Source organism: Pristiophorus japonicus, unplaced genomic scaffold (assembly GCF_044704955.1).
Source record: "Pristiophorus japonicus isolate sPriJap1 unplaced genomic scaffold, sPriJap1.hap1 HAP1_SCAFFOLD_947, whole genome shotgun sequence".
Taxonomy (NCBI): domain Eukaryota; kingdom Metazoa; phylum Chordata; class Chondrichthyes; family Pristiophoridae; genus Pristiophorus; species Pristiophorus japonicus.
Genome location: NW_027254876.1, coordinates 2,899 through 16,049, shown reverse-complemented (window position 1 = coordinate 16,049; position 13,151 = coordinate 2,899). Strand labels below are relative to the sequence as shown.

General features: G+C 44.4%; 1 long non-coding RNA gene across 1 annotated transcript; it reads left to right on the top strand.

The window, feature by feature from the left end:
• The first annotated feature begins 540 nt into the window (after nt 1-540).
• LOC139258368 (uncharacterized) lies at nt 541-12,144 on the top strand. Its single transcript, XR_011592369.1, has 3 exons — nt 541-933; nt 10,031-10,114; nt 12,068-12,144. It is a non-coding gene; the product is annotated as an uncharacterized lncRNA (long non-coding RNA).
• Nucleotides 12,145-13,151: the final 1,007 nt, after the last annotated feature.

The window sequence follows — 13,151 nt, the reverse complement described above, 5'->3', positions numbered from 1 at the left end:
AGCATCCCTGATTATAATCGCTCAACCATTGGTGACCATGCCTTCAGCTACCGAGGCCCCAAGCTCTGGAACTCCCTCCATTAAACTCTCTGCCTCTCTTTCCTCTTTTAAGATGCTCCTTAAAACTTACCTCTTCACCTGTCCTAATGTGTCCTTATGTGGCTCGGTGTCAAATTTTTGTCGTATAACACTCCTGTTAAGTGCCTTTGGATGTTTCACCACGTAAAAAGCGCTAAATAAATACAAGTAATTGTTGTTGCAATCAGAGTATGATTCCAGCCAGGCAACAATGGCTGTTGGTTGTGAATCACACTCTGCATTGAACATACTCAGGCTATCAGCGCAGTCTGCAGCCTCAGGCAACCCTGAAATTAATTTCTGGAACATGTGCTTCCTTTATTCCCCCCTCTCTTCATTCATTAGTTTTGTACTCTAGGGGCTACTAGTGCAAGTACGATGGGTCTATTTATAGATTACTGATAATCGCACGCTGCATTGCTTCGGCGTGCTACAAAGCAGCATTAAACTGTACGAGCAAAAAAAAGAAACCAATGGTTTGAAAACAGACCAGGAAAAATGGAAGAACCTTTTAAATTGTGTGCCAGATATTGAAATAGGACAAATCGAAAAAATCGTGTTGTTAAACTCTGTGTGCAATTTTTTTTTAAAAGGGTGCTCCTGAATTCAACTCTTTTTTTTAAAGAAGCGGCGGGTGTTTGAAAACGCCATGCATGCAATGTTGGGTTTTGGAGCCTGCGGGATCTGAACAAGGAGCTTGGGATAGAACAGCTGATTTCAGCATGTGATCGGTGCAGGAAGTGTGTGTGAACCAGAGACGGAAACTGCAGCCCAAGGATTCAGCAAAAAAAGAGAGCGAGAGATTGGGAACTGAGAGAGAGAGAGAGCGGAAACCAGCGCAACTTTAGGTGCAAGGTGAGTGATTGGATATTATATATACATATATAAATATAGTCTGTAGTTTAGAGGGAAGGGAGGGCAGATCTCCATTTACTCTCCTCTCTGTCAGAGTGTTTCTGTTTGTGGGATTGCTGCATTCCTTGACTCCGGGAAGTTGCAATGGGGATTGAAATGTACATTTTTACTCTTTTTTTAAAATTTATTTTAATCCGAAAGAAACTGAGGGGAAGGAGTGTGAGCCAGATTCTGATTGTAGCCTTATTGCATTAAATGCATTTGCGAGGATGTATTTATATACACACACACATATTATATATATATATATTATATAGAGGGAGACGTGCCTTTCACCCCAAATCCCTGACTGAGGAGTGCTTTGTCTTGCGCTGATTGTGGGCGAGCTGCTGCGGAGCCGCCCCCTATTCCATTGCAAAGGTTTCCCCTCTTGCTGAGACATGGGCGGGGTGGTGGAGGAGGAGAGGGGGGTTTGAGGGGTTGGTTCCCAGGAACTGATCGCAAGGGAGACGGGGTGGGGCTGCTTCTGGCTTCGTCCGTCTGGGTCTCTGCGGAATCGCAGCCACAACGACCAACTCTGTTTTATTTTGCTCTTACTTTTTGCTTGGTCTTACTATAAAGTTGCTTTTTTAAAAAAGTGGGATTTTCTCTATTTTGGACAGAATGGCCTTTTTTGAAAGGTAATATTCCCAGAGAAAGAGGGAAAAGTTAACCCCCAGTGGAGCTACTTCTGGACATAGTTTTGTGGACTATGTGTTGTGACTTTAAGAGCACTGGTTCACATAGTTGGCACTGCCAAGATCAGATTGTTGCCAGTAGTGATTTATTTTTCCTAATTTAAATCCGATTGCAAACCCCATCTACATCTCCAAATAAGGGGCCGGCCAGTTAGGACTGAAAGAAAGACTTGCATTTATATAGCTCCTTTCATGACTACCAGCACTTTACAGCCAATGAAGTACTGAGATAAGGAGAAATTTCTCAGAGTTGTGAATCTTTGGAATTCTCTACCCGAGAGGGCTGTGGATGCTCAGTTGTTGACTATATTCAAGGCTGAGATCGCTAGATTTTTGGACTCTAAGGGAATTGCAGAATATGGGGATAGTTTTGTCTTGTAACACTCCTGTAAAGTACCTTGGGACTTTTCACTACGTTAAAGGTGCTATATAAATACAAGTTGTTATTGAAAGTGGAGTTGAGGTTGAAGATCAGCCATGATCTCATTGAATGGTGGAGCAGGCTCGAGGGGCCGAATGGCCTACTCCTGCTCCTAATTCTAATCTAAAAACTTTCAGTGAGTGAAAACCCAGCTAGTCTCGTTGAAAATAGTTAGTCTTTTTATTATGATTAGATGGGCTGGCGTTCTGATTAATTTCTTCTTTACACTTGTGATGATCTCCAGATAATGTTTGCAAAACAAAATGATAAACTCCTGATAAACAAGGGAAGAAGGTCTCATTCAACATGAGTTCTGAACCAAATGGCATCTGTGGGAGTACAGTATAAAATTGTTTGATGCTTAAGGTAATTCTTCAGCCTTATTTTTGCTGTTCACTGTAAACAGCAGCTGTGTTAATAAACAATGTTTTATTCAGAATTTACTGCACTGTATTTTACTGGTTAGCCTCAAATGAATCTCCAGCCAGTAGCATTAATAGAAGTTACTTTTATATAGCACCTTCCCCGACCTTTGCACACAGCAAGTTTCCCACAAACAACAATGGAATAAATGACCAGATCCTCTGTTTTTAACGATGTTGCTTGAGGGTCAAATGTTGGTGAGGACACCAGGAGAAATACCCTGCTCTTAGAATCAAAGAAGGAGGCCATTCGGCCCATATAATCTGCACCGGCTCTTTCGGAGAGTAACCCAGTTAGTCCCACTCCCCCGCTCTATGCCCACATCCCTGCAATTTTTTCTCCTTTCAAAGCTTACTATTGAATCTGTATCCACCACCCTATCAGGCAGTACAGTACAAATTCTAACCACTTGTTGCGTGAAAAGGGTTTTACCTCATGTTGCCTCTGGATCTTTCGCTAATCACCTTAAATCTGTGCCCTCTGGTTATCATCCTCGAATAGTGCAGTGGGATCTTTTACGCCCTCCTGAGAGGGAAGACGTGACTTATATTTAACGTCTCATCTGAAAGATGACGTCTGGGACAGTGCAGCATTCCCTCAGTACCGCACTGGGAATGTCCGCTTGGGTTATGTGCACGAGTCTCGAGTGGGACTTGAACCCATGACCTCGGTGCTGCCACTGAGCCATGGCTGACGCCTACACTGAAGTACCTGCCAGTTAGTATTTTCCATCGTTTCTTCTTCATTGTGGGAGCGAACGACACATTTTACACTGAATGCTCACCTGTTCCTGAGGCCGGCCATTTCTAGATTCGGATGACGACTGGCAGACATGTTCTTCCCCAGAAGCTAGCCATTTCACTTCTGGCTAAAATAAGTAGGGAAGTGACGCAATGCGTTTATTTTTAAATTGGGGATCTCGTAGAAATGCTTTTGCTGGTAAGTTCCTTTGTTATGAGCTGCCATCCCCTTGGTGAAAGGAAAGAACAATATTTGAAATCGAATACTCCAAGATGTGCCTGTAATTTCAGACAGCAGTGTGACATTGGATCTGGTGATTGAAGGTAATCATTGTGATTAATGGCTGCTACCAATAAATATTAAACTTCCCCTTTAAACTAGCACCATCCCGTGAAGATAACGTTACATTGAAACATTTAACCGGCAATTTTGGACCAGTGACGATAATTAAGACATGGATTTCTGATTCATTACACATGGCTCAGTGGGTAGCACTCTTGTCTTCTGACTCAGAAGGTTGTATGTTCAAGCCCCACTTCAGAGACTTAAGCACCTAATCCAGGCTGGCACTCCAGTGTCAAGAAATCTGAGGGAGTGCTGCACTGCCTGAGGCGTTAAACTGAGGCCCCGTCTGCTCTCTCGGGTGGGCGTAAAAGATTCCATGCCACTATTTGAAGAAGAGCAGGGGAGTTATCCTGGTGTCTTGGCCACCACGTTTCCTTCAACCGACATCTAGCAGATTATCTTGTCATTTATTTTTGTTTGTGGGAGCTTGCTGTGCGCAAATTGACTGCTGTGTTTCCTACATTACAACAGTGACTGCACTTAAAGTACTTAATCGGTTGTCAAGCAGTTTGGGACGTCCTGAGGTTTTGCAAGATGCTATATAAATGCAAGTCTTTTGGACACATTTTGTCCTCCCATTGATTTTTCTCCCTGTCTACATTTACCCCAACCCACGGTTGAAGATATATTCACTGATTTGGGGATACAATTCCATGGGTGCCGGGTGCCAGGCACCATCCAGGATCTTATACACTCTTGTGGGCAACCCAGACAGAATCTGTCAGTTTGGTGGGTTTTATGACCCTGATCGCACACAGGCACTTTGCAACAGAGCCACTGGATAGTGATTAGAACTGAGGATAGTTGGCTGTCCCACCTCCCCCACCCCCCCCTCCGCCCCTGCCCTTTTCCTTTTCCTAGTCCAGGAGTCTAATTGTAGCACCCTGACCACTGCCCAAGGATGAGCTCAGCTCAATCAGCATGGGGCAGTGATTGGACCTGAATCTTCCTGGTGCTATGGCTCAGGACTACACCAGAGTGCCAGGAGATATAATCAGGGGAGCTCTAGAAATCATTGAAGATTGCTCTGCTTTTCAGCAACCCATTTCCGTGCTAATTGACGGAGGCGTTGACAGGATAGATTGCGGAGATGATCAACAACAACAAACACTTGTATTTATGTAGCGCCTTTGACGTAGTGAAACGTCCCAAGGCACTTCACAGGAATATTATGAGACAAAATAACTGACACCGAACCACATAATGAGAAATTAGGGCAGGTGACCAAAGGCTTGATCAAAGAGGTAAGTTTTAAGGAGTGTCTTGAAGGAGGAAAGAGAGGTAGAGAGGTTTAGGCAAGGAATTCATAGAAACATAGAAATTTACAGTGCAGAAGGAGGCCATTTTGGTCCATCGTGTCCATGCCGGCCGAAAAAGAGCCGCACAGTCTTTGGTCAGCAGCCCTGAAGGTTACATATAAAGCTATGAACAATGACGGAAAGGCAAAGAGCACCCAGCCCATCCAGTCCGCCTCACACAACTGCGACGCCCCTTATACTGAAACTTTCTACACTTCACCCCAACCAGAGCCATGTGATCTCCGGAGAGGCAAAAACCAGATTTAAAAACCCAGGCCAATTTAGGGAGAAAAAAAATCTGGGAAAACTCCTCTCCGACCCATCCAGGAGATGACTCTGGCTGTATTCGATTCCATGCAGTACTTGGCATTAATACTGGGCCGCCCAATAAAAGGTCATCCAGTCTAATCCCAATTACCAACTCTAGGTCCATAACCCTGCAGGTTATGGCACTTTAAGTGCCCATCCAACTATCTCTTAAAAGTGGTGAGGGTTTCTGCTCCAGATCCCAACAACCCTCTGCGTAAAGAAGCCCCCCTCAAATCCACTCTAAACCTTCCACAACCCACCTTAAACTATGCCGCCTCGTAATAGACCCCTCCACCAATGAAAATACGCCCTTACTATCCACTATATCCAGGCCCCTCAATATTTTGTACACCTCAATTAGGTCTCTCACCCTCCTGTTCTAATGAGAACAAACCCAGCCTATCCAATCTGTCCTCTAAGATTCTCCATTCCAGGCAGGTAAATCTCCTCTGCACCCTCTCTAGTGCAATCATGTCCTTCCTATAATAGGGCGACCAGAACTGCACGCAGTACTCTAGCTGTGACCTAACCAAAGTATTATACAATTTTAAGAATAACCTCCCTGCTCTTATATTCTGTGCCTTGGCCAATAAAGGCAAGCATTCTTAACCACCTTATCCACCTGGCCGCCTACTTCCAGGGATCTGTGGACCAGCACTCCAAGGTCCCTTTGTTCATCTACACTATTAAGTGGCCTATCGCTTAATGTGTATACCCTTTCCTTATTAGCCCTCCCAAAATGCATCATCTCACACTTCTCTGAATGAAATTCCATTTGCCACTGCTCTGCCCACCTGATCAGTAGATTGATATCCTCCTGAAGCCCATGACTTATTTCTTCATTATCAACCTCACAGCCAATTTTATTGTCGTATGCAAACTTCTTAATCAGATTCCCTATGTTCAAATCTAAATTGTTGATATATACCACGAAAAGCAAAAGACCCAGTACTGAGCCCTGCGGTACCCCACTAGAAACATCCTTCCAGTCACAAAAACATCCATCAACCATTACCCTTTGCTTCCTACCTCCAAGCCAATTTTGGATCCAACTTGCCACTTTGCCCTGGATCCCATGGGCTTTAACCTTCTTGACCAGTCTATCATGTGGGACCTTATCAAAAGCTTTACTAAAGTCCATATACACTACATTGTATGCACTATCCGTATCGACCCTTTTGGTTCCAGAGTTTAAGGCCGAGGCAACAGAAGGCACAGCCACCAATGATTGAGTGATTATAATCGGGGCAGAATTAGAGGAGTGTAGATATTTTGGTGGTGGGGTTGTGGGGCTGGAGGAGATTAGAGATTGGGAGGAGTGAGGCCATGGAGGGATTTGAAATCGAGGCGTTGCTTAACCGGGAGCTAATCTAGGTCAGCGAGCACCGAGATGATGGGTGAACGGGACTTGGTGAGAGTTAGGACGCGAGCAACCGAGTTTTGGATCACTTCAAGTTATGCTGCGGATATGTGGTCAAAAGCTCATTTCAGGGTCAAATATGACACCAAGTTTCTGAGCAGTATGGTTTAGCCTCTGACAGAATTTGGGGGAGAAGGATGGAGTCAGTGGCTAGGGAACGGAGTTTGTGGTGGGGACAGAAAACGATGGCTTCGGTCTTCCCAATATTAGATCAGTAAAAGACAGGCTCCTGAAACTCTCACTGGTAGGTGTTCAGATCCCAGTTTCCCCTGCCCCCTGGATTTTCCAATTTACAACTTTCTGAAGGCATCACTCCTGGCAACAGTTTGCCTGAAACTGAAACAGAAACAGAGCAGAACATGCTGGACGTACATAGTAGGTCAGTGAGTAAAGAGACATAACAGGACATCTTGCGGTGCAGTCCTTCATTGGACTGGGTCGAACGTGTGCTGTCTTTTCCCTTTACAGATCCGTTCTGTATTTCCAGCATACTGTATTTACTTCAGATTTCTAGTTTATTCTTTTTTTCTCAGGTAGGTTAGCAATATATGTCAAATACAAATCATGGGTTTTCAACTGGGGTCCATACGAAAAAGAAAGATAGAAAGATTTGCATTTCTAGAGCGGATTTCACAACCTCCGGACGTCTCAAAGTGCTTTACAGCCAATGAAGTGTAGTTACTGTTGTAATGTAGGAAACGTGGCAGTCAATTTGCGTACACAAGCTCCCACAAACAGTAATGTAATAATGACCAGATAATCTATTTTTGTTATGTTGATTGAGGGATAAATATTGGCCAGGGCGCCAGGGATAACTCCCCTGCTCTTCATCGAAATAGTGTCCTGGGATCTTTTATGTCCACCTGAGCAGGCAGACGGTTTAACATCTCATTCAAAAGACGGCATCTCTGACAGTGCAGCACTCCCTCAGCACTGCACTGGAGATGTCAGCCTAGATTTTTTTTTTTAAATGGACTCAAGTTCCTGGAGCGGGACTTAAACCTACAGCCTTCTGACTCCGAAGCGAGAGTGCTACCCACTGAGCCACAGCTGACACTGATAAAGACCCTAAGTAGCTCCCGAGGTCATGAGGTTTCGGAACATTTCTCTCTTTGACTTAACTTAAAAACTGACTGCAAAAGCTTCTATAGATACGCAAAGAGAAAAAGACAAACGTAGGTCCTTTGCAGTCAGATTCAGGTGAATTTATAATGTGGAACAAAGAAATGGCAGACCAGTTGAACAAATACTTTGGTTCTGTCTTCACGAAGGAAGACACAAATAACCTTCCGGAAATACTAGGGGACCGAGGGTCTAGTGAGAAGGAGGAACTTAAGGAAATTCTTATTAGGCGGGAAATTGTGTTAGGGAAATTGATGGGATTGAAGGCCGATAAATCCCCGGGGCCTGATAGTCTGCATCCCAGAGACTTAAGAAAGTGGCCCTAGAAATAATGGATGCATTGGTGATCATTTTCCAACAGTCTATTGACTCTGGATCAGTTCCTATGGACTGGAGGGTAGCTAATTTAACACCGCTTTTTAAAAAAGGAGGGAGAGAGAAAACAGTTAATTATAGACCGGTTAGTCTGTCATCAGTAGTGGGGAAAATGTTGGAATCAATTATTAAAGATGAAATAGCAGCACATTTGGAAAGCAGTGACAGGATCGGTCCAAGTCAGCATGGATTTATGAAGGGGAAAGCATGCTTGACAAATCTAGAGTTTTTTGAGGATGTAACTAGCAGAGTGGATAAGGGAGAACCAGTGGATGTGGTTTATTTGGACTGTCAAAAGGCTTTTGACAAGGTCCCATACAAGAGATTGGTGTGCAAAATTAAAGCACATGGTATTGGGGATAATGTACTGATTGGGGATAATGTACTGACGTGGATAGAGAACTGGTTGGCAGACAGGAAGCAGAGAGTCGGGATAACGGGTCCTTTTCATAATGGTGACTAGTGGGGTGCCGCAGAGCTCAGTGCTGGGACCCCAGCTATTTACAATATACATTAATGATTTTTATGAAGGAATTGAGTGTAATATCTCCAAGTTTGCAGATGACACTAAGCTGGGTGGCGGTGTGAATTGTGAGGAGGATGCTAAGAGGCTGCAGGGTGACTTGGACAGGTTAGATGAGTGGGCAATTGCATGGCAGATGCAGTATAATGTGGATAAATGTGAGGTTATCCACTTTGGTGGCAAAAACACGAATACAGAATATTATCTGAATGGATGCAGATTAGGAAAAGGGGAAGTGCAACGAGACCTGGGTGTCATGGTACATCAGTCATTGAAAGTTGCCATGCGGGTACAGCAGGCGGTGTATGGCTAGGAGATTTGAGTATAGGAGCAGGGAGGTCTTACTGCAGTTGTACAGGGCCTTGGTGAGGCCTCACCTTGAATATTGTGTTCAGGTTTGGTCTCCTAATCTGGGGAAGGACATTCTTGCTATTGAGGGAGTGTAGCGAAGGTTCACCAGACTGATTCCCGGGAGGGCAGGACTGACATATGAGGAGAGACTGGATCGACTAGGCCTGTATTCACTGGAGTTTAGAAGGATGAGAGGGGATCTCATAGAAACATATAAAATTCTGACGGGACTGGAAAGGTTAGATGCAGGAAGCATGTTCCCGATGTTGGGAAATTCCAGAACCAGGGGACATAATCTTAGGATAAGGGGTAAGCCATTTAGGACTGAGATGAGGAGAAACTTCTTCACTCAGCGAGTTGTTGACCTGTGGAATTCCCTACCGCAGAGTTGTTGATGCCAGTTCATTGGATATAAGAGGGGGTTAGATATGGCCATTGTGGCTCAAGGGATCAAGGGGTATGGAGAGAAAGCAGGAAAGGGGTACTGAGGGAATGATCAGCCATGATCTTATTGAATGGTGGTGCAGGCTCGAACGGCCGAATGGCCTACTCCTGCACCTATTTTCTATGTTTCTATGTTTGACTTACCGGCATACTACTTTACTTGTTGTACACTAATAACTACACTTTCTGCAGTGATCACACTGCTTTCCTTTGGGTACCTGACTGTCTTTATGAACTTAGAGGGTCCCTGAAAGTGTCTTAATATTTGCAGGGAATGTTTGTGGGGGTTTTGCACAGGGGTCTCTGAGAGTGTGTTAATGTTTAGATGGAATCTTTGGGACTGTTGTTTTGCAGAGTGAGAGAATATTTACAGGCGCTTCCCCCACACACAACAGTTAGAAATCTACTGGCCAAATCACCCAATTGTTGCAGTGATGTTAGTGTGGTGTGATCTTGATCAAATTAATTATTGAAGATAAATTAATTCTTTGCAGTCGGAATGTGCGTAGTACTGAGCAATAGGTGGCTGCCTTTTAGTGTTTGCTTAGTTGGTGCCAAAGTGGTCACCGATATCTGTTACTTTTCTAGATGTGGAAAGCTGCTGCAGGCCGCACCATTTCTGTGACAGCATCAGATGATGGCGATGACTGGGACACAGACCCTGACTTTGTGGTAAGCTTATGGTTTTCATTTACAGCTTAAAGACAATGAACTCTCAATATATATAACATCTTTCATGATCTCAGGATGTTCCAAAGCACTTCACAGCCAATGAAGTACTTTTTGAAGTGTTGTCGCTGTTGTAATGTATGAAATGCGGCAACCAATTTGTGCACAGCAAGCTCCCACAAACAGCACAAATGACCAGATAATCTGTTATTTTTAAGTGACATTGGCTGAGGGATAAATATTGGCCAAGACACCGGGGATATCTCCCTGCTCTGCTTCGAAATCATCTTCTTACATGGTTCCTCGTATCGAGGGTGACTTGCTTCCACCAAAAAAGGATGAGATCGCAGGTGTTTCAGTGAAGGACCTGATATGCCAGGTCCTGAACTGCATCCTGAAGGGTAGAAGATGCCTGTGCGTGGATTTTTTTTAACATGTGGTGGCCGTTGCACACGAGCAACCACACGGGCTTGACAGAGCTAGGTCTTGGTCCAATGACGAGGATTAACCAAGACGACTGGAGACCAGCTCTGCTGCGCAGACTTCGTGCGCACACATATCGCAGTCTAGGCTGGCCCGTGCTGCCCCTGGCCCACACCTCTTCTGGGCCCCAAACTCACGTGTCTCCTGGGTACCGATCACAATAATGCCATGGGATCTTTTACGTCCACCCGAGAGCAGACAGGGCCCTCGGTTTGACGTCTCATCCGAAAGACGGTACCTCTGACAGTGCAGCACTCCCTCAGTCCTGCACAGGAGTGTCGGCCTAGATTTTGCCCACTGGAGTGGGACTCGAACCCACAACCTTCTGACTCAGACAAGAGTCTACCCACTGAGCTGAGGCTGACACTGCCACAGTAATGGGAAAGCAGCTATTTAGTAGGAGCTATTTAGTAGGAGCGATTTGTTTTCTCTTCCGCTTCAGGAACACAGCCAGACAATTATTTATTAAAAAAAATATTATCCTTTTTCAAGCACTGTGCAAATCTTAATATTTGAAAATGACACATATGACTGAGCTCAGACTATATTTGTGATCAGTAGGCCAGAACCTTAGTGGCTGATATTGGGCAAGCTTCCCGGTTATCTGCAGAGACCTCTTTCAGATAGTTGTTGGTAGAGGTGTTTATCCTTAAGGAAAATTGCTCGGTCATACCAAGCAAAAAAAACCCATCTGCTACACTTAAATCTGAGTTCACACTAAACCAGTTGAATGCTCCCAATGTATCACTCAAACCAATTTAATAAATGTAATTAAAAACGGGAATTACTGGAAGTGCAGTGTAGATCAATAAACATCTGACAGAGAATGACAGCTTAATGTTTATAAAAGCTTTTATTTCTTTAGTGCCTTTCATGACCCCAGGATGTCCCAAAGCACTTTACTGCCCATGTAGTCACTGTTCATAGAATCATAGAAATTTACAGCACGGAAGGAGGTCATTTCGGCCCAGCTTGTCCACGCCGGCCAACAAAGAGCTATCCTGACCCGAAGGCAAGAGTGCTACCCACTGAGCCACGGTTGATAATATGACCCTTCATTAGCATCATTAAATTTAAAAAAAAGTCTGACCAATCTCAAGGTTTTCTATTTCTGTAACATCTGTTGTAGCTTGCCTGGTCTCTTAGTTAGCAATGGCACAATGATATTTGTAGTGCTGACTACCTTGAACTCATGACATTGGGTGCCCACCAGTGTTCCCTTTAAGCCGTGCAACTTTCTGGACCTCCCACGCAGCCATCTTGCCGGATTTGCAATAGTAGAAACCGCATGCATGATATTTTAAATGCGCCATGCAGTCTCTTAAAGGGGCCACGCACCCCAAAAAAATGAACGGGAACATTGGTGTCCACTGATGAAATAATTGGTACATCATTTTCACACTTGTCATTGTGTTCTTTCTAATGCTAAAGTGTTTTTATTAATGTTTTCTTTCTGTTCTTGTTGATAACTAGAATGATTTGTCTGAAAAAGAGCAGCGATGGGGCGCCAAATCAGTTCAAGGATCTGGACATCAGGCCCACATCAAGTAAGTGGAGTTGTTCTTTCGTGGTATTGGCGGTGGGGAGGGAGGCTGGCTGGTTCTTTTCGCGAACTCATTCAGTGTTATTTGCCGTTGGAGGAGCTGCCACAGGCTGTGGCATTTTCTGGTTTTATTTCACCCGAGTGCAACCTGCGATCAGTTGCTGGAAATATTTTACTGCCGATGGCTCAGCCATCGGTCGTGCTCTGTCCAAATCCTCTGTCGACTGCCTCTGACGTACTCGTCAAGCTTCTGCGTAAGATGTTGTGATACATTTGTTGCCAAATGAGCTTTGCGCTTGTGCAAGATACTCGCTTAACTTCGGTCTTTCTCTGTCATCAGTTGCACTTTTAATACCCCCCCCCCTGCTGAACTGCATGTAAAGCTGAGTCAGTTCGCTGAGAATGAGGAGGAGTGTTGCAAGTCTATATTTCTGCATGCAATCCTGACCACATGCCCTACCTGAATGGTTGTGTACTTACAGAGAGCACGGCTCTGGTATTGTGAACCATTCTGATCAGAAACACAATGCCTGGAAAGGCCGTAATTGAGAATGAGGTGGATCTTCACTTTGGATGATGGTGTAAAATGGATGATAGCAAATCAGTAGCCCATTTTGTGTATTTCCCGATTTTTAGCTATTACCCATTTTACACTATTGCAAAAAGTGAAGCTCTAGCCCAATGTTGTACGTAGTTCAGCTTCAACTCCAAGATTCTGGAGATACTTGCATCATGAGCACCATGATATTCCATAAATCTGTCCACTTATGCTGACTTATCTGTCTAAAAGTATCAGGAGCATTCCCTGACGTTCAAAACTGGTTACTAGTTTGCTAGGTCAGTTGTTCAGTTGAAACACTGTGCAGGAAGCTCTGGTAGGAGGATACTTAATCAGATTCAACAGTCTGGTCCATAGGTCTTTTTCTTTTAAATGATCTGAGGATCATAGGAGCAGGAATAGACCATTCTGCCCCTCTGGCCTTCTCCGTCATTCAATTGGCCCACGGCTGATCT